The 8,687-nt window shown below is 48.8% G+C and overlaps 1 long non-coding RNA gene and 1 pseudogene across 2 annotated transcripts; one reads left to right on the forward strand and one right to left on the reverse strand.

The window, feature by feature from the left end:
- Nucleotides 1-5,727: 5,727 nt before the first annotated feature.
- LOC111537706 lies at nt 5,728-6,758 on the forward strand (annotated as a pseudogene). Its single transcript, XR_004228542.1, has one exon. The product of XR_004228542.1 is annotated as a leucine-rich repeat-containing protein 37A-like (transcript).
- A 1,085-nt stretch (nt 6,759-7,843) lies between these two features.
- Nucleotides 7,844-8,368, reverse strand: LOC116418479. The gene is made up of 2 exons (XR_004228517.1): nt 8,230-8,368; nt 7,844-8,151 (listed from the first exon to the last, which is right to left on the reverse strand). It is a non-coding gene; the product is annotated as an uncharacterized LOC116418479 (long non-coding RNA).
- Between the last annotated feature and the right edge of the window lie 319 nt (nt 8,369-8,687).

Consider the following 8,687-nt stretch of genomic DNA (forward strand, 5'->3'; position numbering starts at 1 on the left):
TACTACACTTAAAGAATAGACATATAAGAAAGAATTGGTGATGTAAGAAATCCACAGGAATGTGTAAATTATTTCAAGAATTAAAACTCAGTAGATACTTGCATTCCCAAATAACCTTATAAATGCAGATGAACCTCTAGTTATTTTAGTTGCTTGAAAATTTATAGAGGTACGTGTATTTCTTCTTTTAATAGGGGTTAGGAACTTGGGGAGGGGGATGGGTGGTGGGTTCTTCTTACGTGTACTTCAGGTCATACATTCAAGCAGGAGCTACTGAATGGGAAGACTGAAACAATCTCTTTTCTTTGCACACTTGGTATCGATAAATGTCAGGTGTATCCAAAATAAAATCTCTGGCACCATTACTATGCACCATATGCCTATGCTAGGCACTGGAATAAGATGAAGCACCTTGGAGTTCACATGCTGGTGATTGTGCCAGACAATGAGTAATAAAATAGGTAAGAATGGCTGTGGGGAGGCTGGGCGTGGTGGCTCACACTTGTAATCCCAGCACTTTGGTAGGCTAAGGCGGGCAGATCCCTTGAGGTCAGGAATTGAAAATCAGCCTGGCCAACATGATGAAACCCCATCTCTACTAAAAATACAAAAAAATTAGCGGGGCGTGGTGGCAGGCACCTATAATCTCAGCTACTGGGGAGGCTGAGGCAGGAGAATGGCTTGAACCAGGGAGGCGGAGGTTACAGTGAGCTGAGATTGGGCCACTGCACTTTAGCCTGGCCGACAGAGTGAGGCTCAGTCTCAGAGAATGACTGTGGGGAAGTCAGCTGGGTTCTAGCTACAGTCGCATTTCAGGAAAGTATTTAACATGCTGACCTTAACGAACTAAGTGTTTTCTCCATGTGTGCACACAGGGTAGACCTCTGAAGAGTAGTGCTGTAATTTCTAGGGTAATGGCTGTGAGTCAAGGCAGGATGACAGTTCAGCCCCCTTCTAGGCTAGTGCAAAGGGCTCTTCAATCGGATTAAAGCCTTCTCCCCCAGACTGAATTGCCCACTCCCCAAAACCTGTCCTACAGAAAATCTGGAGTCCTCGCTTAATCCCTGACAGCTCCTTCCTAATCGGGTGGTGAATTAATTATCAAACATGCAACAAAAGATATCAAAAGTTCAGCGAAAATGGCGACATTTTGGAATAAATGACTGTAATGTACATCCTGCTTGCCACCCTAACTGGCACACGTTTTGCAGGTCAGTTGCTCTCCCTGGAGGTAGTATGGCCAAGAGGAGGAAGAAGAGTATCTCTCGGATTTCAGCTTGGAGGAGGGAGTTCAGGCTGCCAGAATTGGACTAGCACTTCTGAATATCCCGAGGTCCTGTGACTTCCTTGGGAAGCTCTGCCGCGTCCCTATCCGACCACACCCCACCACAACAGGCTGCTGGAGTAGCGGGACCACCCGGGTCTGCGGCCCAAATCCTTTCTCGCTAAGGGGAAGGGAGGGGTGTTCGGGGGTGGGGTGGGACGGGAAGGGGGGTTTGGGTGGGATTGTGGGATAAGATCGTCCTGGTGACGCAGAGCGGATCTGGACCCGAGCCTAACAAAGGTGGTGTAAATAAAGGTGTCATAAAGGACGGGGCGGGGCGCGCGGTTGTCAGGGGCGCAAGCGTCTCAGGGGCTGCCAGAATGGCTCCCGCTAAGTGCGCGGCGCCAGAGCATGTCATGTCCCAGCTGCGCCTCTGGGTCCCATGGCCCCTCCTCAGGTTGGCAACTACTGTGGCTACTAGTTCAGCAGGCTCAGTCTCTGGAGTGGGTCCAGGACCCGCTCCAGCCGACTTCAGACCCTCTGGGGCCGAATGAGCCCTGGTTTTCCCGCTCCCCCAATCTCCCACCCGAATCTTCCCTTGCGCTTACCCCCGCCCCCCGCCCCCACCGGCAGACCCGGGGGACTTTGATTACCTGGGGTCCTCTGCTTCTTCCCAGATGTCAGCTCCGCCTCAGGAATCGACTGAGACTGACCGAGACTTTGGTTCCATTCCTGGACACGGATTCAGCTGGAGAGCTGCCCCTGGGGCCAGAGCAGTTAGCGGCTGCACACCAGGATCTGAATGACTCCCAGAGGTGGTTCCAATGCTGAATTGGGATCAGAATCAGACCCTAGCTCGGCCTCCTCGCCTCAAAAGTAAGGTTCAAACTGCAGATCTAGCTCAGGCTGCAGATCATCAGGCAAATTAAATACTTTACTTCTTCAGCCTCTAGATAGTCAGAATTCAGGCGGGGCGCGGTGGCTTACACCTGTAATCCCAGCACTTTGGGAGGCCGAGGCGGGCGGATCACGTGGTCAGGAGATCGAGACCATCCTGGATAACATGGTGAAACATCGTCTCTACTAAAGATACAGAAAATTAGCAGGGCGTGGTGGCACGCACCTGCAGTTACTCAGGAGGCCGACGCAGGAGAATCGCTTGAACTGGGAGGTGGAGGTTGCAGTGAGCCGAGATCACGCCACTGCACTCCAGCCTGGGTGACAGAGCAAGACTGTCTCAAAAAATAAATAAATAAATAAATAAATAAATAAATAAATAAATAAATTTAAAAATAAAATAAAATAAATAAGAATTCAAAAGCAACCAAGTTTACTGTTTCGCCCAAGAACCTGAAGAAAGATCTAGCTAAGCATTGGAAGCTTGCTAAGGTTGTTGTTGGAACTCCACACCTATTTGTATCAAAACTTCAGTGTCGGAAATGAACTTAGATTTAGATTTAGATTCAAGTACGGATATACTGTATCCAGGCAGCCTGCCTCCAGAACTCCGGGTGAACTCAGATGAGCCTCCAGGGCCCCCTGAGCGAGTCTGTCTTTCTCAATTCCATTTAGAGCCCGAAACTCAAAATCCAGAGACCCTTGAAGAGATCCAGTCCTCTTCACTCCAGGAAGAAGCCCCAGAGCAGCTTCCACAGCTCCCTGAGGAGGGAGAACCTTCTTCAACCCAGCAGGAGGCCCCAGCTCTGCCTTGAGGGGGCCGCTCTTCTTCAACAGAGCAGGAGGCCCCAGCACAGCAGCGACCTGCCTCTGAAGAGATGGTAGCTCCGCCATTGATACGTCATGAGGTAAATGTTCCATTGAAAAGTTGGAATGAAGCTCAGCACTCACACTTGCCCAGTGTCACAGTCAAACCTGTGGGTGTGGGGCTTGTGGTAACTCCAGAGCCACGTAAGAAACTTACATCAAGCCAGGAACAGGCCACTGCTCAGCCTCCAGAGCACACCAAGGAGATGAACTCTTCCTCAACCCAATTAGAGGCTTCAGCTCGGACACCAGGGCACCCTGAGGAGAGGAAACCCTCTGCAACTCAGCAAGGGACCCCAGCTGAGCCTCCAGGTCCTCCTGTGGAGGCTGAACTTTCCCCCAGTGAGCAGCAGCAGCCAGCTCAGCCTTCTGAGTTTCCTGTGGGGGGTTGAACCTTCTGAGACCCAAGCAGGAGGCCCCAGCTCATCCTCCAGAGTCCTCTACAGAGAGTGCAGCTCAAACTCCACCAAATCATGAGGTGACAGTTCACCCTCCAGATGAGGATCAAGCTCATTCTAACTTGCCCAGCATTACAGCGTTACAGTGAAACCTGCAGATGTGGAGATCATAACCAGAGCCTGCCAAGGAGGCAGAATCTTCTCCATCCCAGCAGGAGATCCCAACCCAGCCTCCAGAGGAGGTGGAACCCTCTGCAACCAAGGAGGAGGCCCCAACTGAGCCTCCAGGTCCTCCTATGGAGTGTGCGCCTTCCCCCAGTGAGCAGGAACAGCCAGCTGAGCCTTCTGAGTTTCCTGGGAGGCTGAACATTCTGAGGCCCAGCAAGAGGCTCCAACTCAGCTTCCAGAGTCCTCTGTGGAGAGTGGAGCTCAAACTCCACTGAATCATGAGGTGACAATTCACCCTCCAGGTGAGGATCAAGCTCCTTTTAACCTGTCCAGGGTTACAGTTAAACTTGTGGATGTGGAGGTTACCATAACTTCAGAGCCTACCAAGGAGACTGAATCTTCCAAAGCCCAGCAGGAGGCCCCAGCTCAGCCTCCAGAGGAGTGGAACCTTCTGTAAGCCAGGAGAGGCCCCAACTGAGCCTCCGGATCCTCCTGTGGAGCCTGAACTTTCCCCCAGTAAGCAGAAGCAGCCAGCTCAGCCTTCTATGTCTTCTGGGAAGGCTGAATCTTCTCCAGCCCAGCAGGAGGCCCCAGCTCAGCCTCCAGCACATCATGAAGTGAGAGTTTCACCTCCAGGTCACCACCAAGCTCAGCATTCAGATTTGCCCAATGTCACTATTAGGCCTCCAGACATGCAGCTCAGCATAGCAACAGAGCCTACTGCAAAGGTAGGAACTTCTCCAATCCAAGCTACAGCTCAGCTCTCACAGCCAGATAATGATGTAGAACCTTCTGCACCACCCAGCATGGGGGCCCACCTCTGCCTCCAGAGTCATCAGAAGACCCTGGACCTTTAGCAGGTCAATGGGAGACTTCAGTTCAATCTCCAGAACCTGTTAATAATGAGAACCCCTCTCCAACCCAGCAAGGGGCTGCAGCTGAGCATCCATAGACCCCTGAGGAGGCTGAGTCTTCTCTGGCCCAGCAAGAAGCCCAACCTCAGACTCCAGATCCCCCAAAGGAAGTAGAACCTTCTCCAGTCCAGCAAGAGTTCCCAGCTGAGCCACCAGAGCCCCCTAAGTGTTGAACCATCTGCAACCCAGCAAGAAGCCTCAGGTCATCCTCCAAAGTCCACTGAAGAGGTCAGTCCTCCACCACAGCAGGAGATACCAGCTCAGCCATCAGAGCCACCTGAGAAGGTCGAACCATCTCCAGTCCTACAGCAGACCCCAACTCAGCTTTTAGAGCCACCTAAAGAGGTAGAATCCTCTCCAGTCCAGCAGGCAGGCCCTGCTAAGTCCTCAGAGGCGCCTGTGGTGGTAGAACCCTCTCAGACCCAGCAGATGGCCCCATCTTCACCTCCAGAGCTCCCTCAGGAGGTGGAACCATCTCTTAACTCAGCAGGGGGTTCCAGCTCAGCCTCTAGAGCCCCCTATGGAGGCAGAACCTTCTCCAACCCAGCAGGATGCCACAGTTCAGACTCCAGAGCCCCCTATGGAGGTAGAACCTTCAAGCCAGCAGCTGGTCCCAGCTCAGCATCCAGAGCCACCTAAGGAGGTTGCAGCTCAACCTCCAATGCATGAGATGACAGTTCCAATAGCAGGCCAGGACCAAGCCCAGTATCCAGTATCACCCAGTGTCACATTTCAACCTTTAGAGCTGGGGCTTACCATCACTCCAGAATCCACTATGGAGGCTGAGCATTCTACAACCCTGAGGAAGACTACCGCTCCTCCAAAACACCCTGAGGTGATGCTTCCACCTCCAGACCAGGTTCAGGCTCAGCACACAAACCTAACAGGTCATAGTTCAACATTTGTACCTGGAACTTACCACAACTCCACAACCATGTTTTTTTTTTTTTCTCCAACCATGGAGAACTCAACTCAGCTTCCAGAGCCACCTACAGAGGTTGCAGCTCAACCTCCAGCTCATTATGAGGTAACATCAGGTCAGGATCAAGCTCAGCATTCAACACTGCCCAGTGTCACAGTTTAGCCTTTGGGCCTGGGGCTTACCATCACTCCAGAATCCACGACAGAGGTTGAACTTTCTCCAGCCACGCAGGAGACCCCAACTCAGCCTCCTAAGGTTGTACCCCAACCTCCAATATATTAAGAGGTAACAGTTCCAATGCCAGGTCAGGATCAAGCTCAGCATCCAATATTAACCAGCGTTACAGCTTAACTTTTGGACCTGGGACTTACTATCACTCCAGAACCCACTACGGTGGTTGAACATTCTACACCCTTGAAGAAGACTCTAGTTCCTCCAAAGCACCCTAAGGTGACACTTCCACATCCAGACCAGGTTCAGACTCACCATTCAAACCTGACTCAAGCCATAGTTCAACCTTTGGATCTGGAATTTACCTTAGCTCCAGAATCCACTATGGAGGTTGAACCTTCTCCAACCATGCAGAAGACCCTAACTTGGTCTCTAGAGCTACGTAAGGAGGTTGTAGCTCAACCTCCTGTATATTATGAGATGTATGTGCCAACACCAGGCCAGGATCAAGCTCAGCATCCAACATCACCCAGCGTCACAGTTCAACCTTTGGATCTAGGGCTTATCATCACTCCAGAATCTATTACAGAGGTTGAAACTTCTATAGCCCTGATGACTACAGCTCCTCCTCCAGAGCACCTTGAGGTGACACTTCCACCTCCAGACAAGGGCCAGACTCAGCATTCAAACCTGACTCAAGTCACAGTTCAACCTCTGGACCTGGAGCTTACCATAACTACAGAACCTACTATAGAGGTTAAACCATCTCCAACCATGGAGGAGACCTCAACTCAGCCTCCAGACCTGGGGTTTGCCATCACTCCAGAACCCACTGCAGAGATTGGACATTCTACAGCCCTGGAGAAGACTACAGCTCCTTGTCCAGACCAGGTTCAGACTCTGCATCGAAGCCTGACTGAAGTCACAGGTCCACCTACTGAACTAGAATCTACTCAGGATTCATTGATGCAGTCTGAAAGTTACCCCCAAAATAAGGCTTTAACTGCACCAGAGGAACAGAAGGCCTCCACAAGCACCAACATATGTGAGCTCTGTACCTGCGGAGATGAGATGCTCTCATGTATTGATCTCAGCCCAAAGCAGAGGCTCTGCTGAGTGCCTGTGCCAGAGCCCAATGCCTACAATGGCACCTTCACCATCTTGTAAGAATCACCTTTCCTCCATTGTCCTCTGTGTCCTGCCTCACACGGCAGCCTTTTCCTGGAGGCCTTCCTGGGCCTTCTTTATCTCCCCAAGCTATACTGACAACTAACTTTCTGCTTTCACTTCTGCCTGTAATCTCTTCCTTCTCCTCATTAGCCTTTACTATTAGGCCCCTTCTCCAGTCTTTTACTTGTGATTGCTCTTACTTGTTTTCTTATCCGTTTTCATTTAGCCCCATCACGTCATTGCTTAACTGCTGCTCTCCTCCCATTTTCACTTCACCCTCTTCACAGCAGCCTGTCCCTCTCCCCATCTCAGTGATGATGTTCTAAATGGTTAAGAGTTGATTCTGGAGCCAGGCTGCCTGGGTCTGAACCCAGGGCTGTCATTTATTAGCTTGGTGACCCTGAGCAAGTTATTCTGCTCTGTGACTCAATTTCCTCATCTTTAAACTGGGGATTATGCTAGTCACCATTTCATAAGACTGTTGTGAAATTTAGGTGAGTGAATACATGAAACACTTCATCAGTGCCTAGCATATGTAGGAGTGTTGGCTGTTAACATGATTACTCAGTCCTTTAGTTACGTCCAGAATTCATCTTTGTCACTGGCTTTCTATATGTAGCACTCATTTTGTGTCCAATCCAGAGCCAAGTATGCTACTGTCCCTAGAACATGAAAATGATAGGAGGGAAGAAAGAGAATAGGCATAAAAAAGGAGGTATATGTAATTAGGTACTAAAAGATAATGCAGACCATTGGTGCTAGAATTCACCAGAAACTGCAATCTTGAGATTTGGAGGTCAGAGAAAGTTACATGGATAAGCTAAAACTTTACTTGGGGCTTAAAAAGTAGCTATAATTTGTTAAATAAGGAAAAAAATGGGAGTACAGTCTAGGCAAAGGCATGGCTGCAGATATGGTGAGAATTTAGTAAACCAATCTGGCTGCAAAGAATCAGGTGAAGGAGCAATGAAGAAACAATTATGTAAAACCTTGATTATCAGGTATGGGAGTTTAAAAGTTACACAATGACATATGGAAAGCCATTGAAAATTTCCAACCAAAAGAGATTAGGTGATTAAAACAGGAGGATTATTTTATTTTTTGCATAATGTTCAAGTGTAGACATGCAGATGATTATTTTAGAATCCATACGTAGAATGCCCTAGAGGGGAAAGCTTAATTCAGGGAGACAAAATAGAAAGGTCTAGCAAAATCTAGGAGTAAAGTGTGAAGGGGCTAAATCAGATTGGTTGTGATAGGAGTGGAAAGAAAAGGCCTAGGATGTTTCAACAGAGGGCACCGGGCCAAAGCTTTGGCGTTACCCAGCATAGGGTTTCTTTCTTCTTATTTGTTGATAATGATAAGCTTTTGCCCAGTTTTCTGTTGAAGTATTTACCATTTTTGATTTGTAGAAGGAGTTAGTTTAGACACATAAGTGCTTTTGGATAAAATACTTACATTCAAAGTAATTAAGTGGCATTATCTCTCTAAGAGATGGGATGGATAGGAAGTTAAGCTTCCGGGAGATGCCTCATTTGTGCCAGTGGCCCCACATTATTTCTTGGTTAATTGTGCAAACTGGGAAGCTGACAGCGCTGGAAATTAGAAAGCAGGTGTTATTCTCTGTTTCTGAATACCCCCCACAAGGTTGCCATAATTCTTTTTTTTTTGCCATGATTCTTTTACTTATCCTGTTCATTCTTTTCCTTCCTATTCAAGGATATGAACTGTGTTTCTTCACAGAAATTTCCAAGGAAACTATATTTCTTACATTGGTGAAGATGTATGGAAAGCATACAGTTGGACTGGGAAACTGTGAGTATATTCTCTCCAAATATGACAAAAAACTAACTGCATTGTAAGATCCTTCCTGGTATAGAATTTTGAGGTCAGTACCTCTGAGAAAACATGTTTCC

The sequence above is a fragment of the Piliocolobus tephrosceles genome, chromosome 16 (genome assembly GCF_002776525.5).
Source record: "Piliocolobus tephrosceles isolate RC106 chromosome 16, ASM277652v3, whole genome shotgun sequence".
In the NCBI taxonomy this organism is placed as follows: domain Eukaryota; kingdom Metazoa; phylum Chordata; class Mammalia; order Primates; family Cercopithecidae; genus Piliocolobus; species Piliocolobus tephrosceles.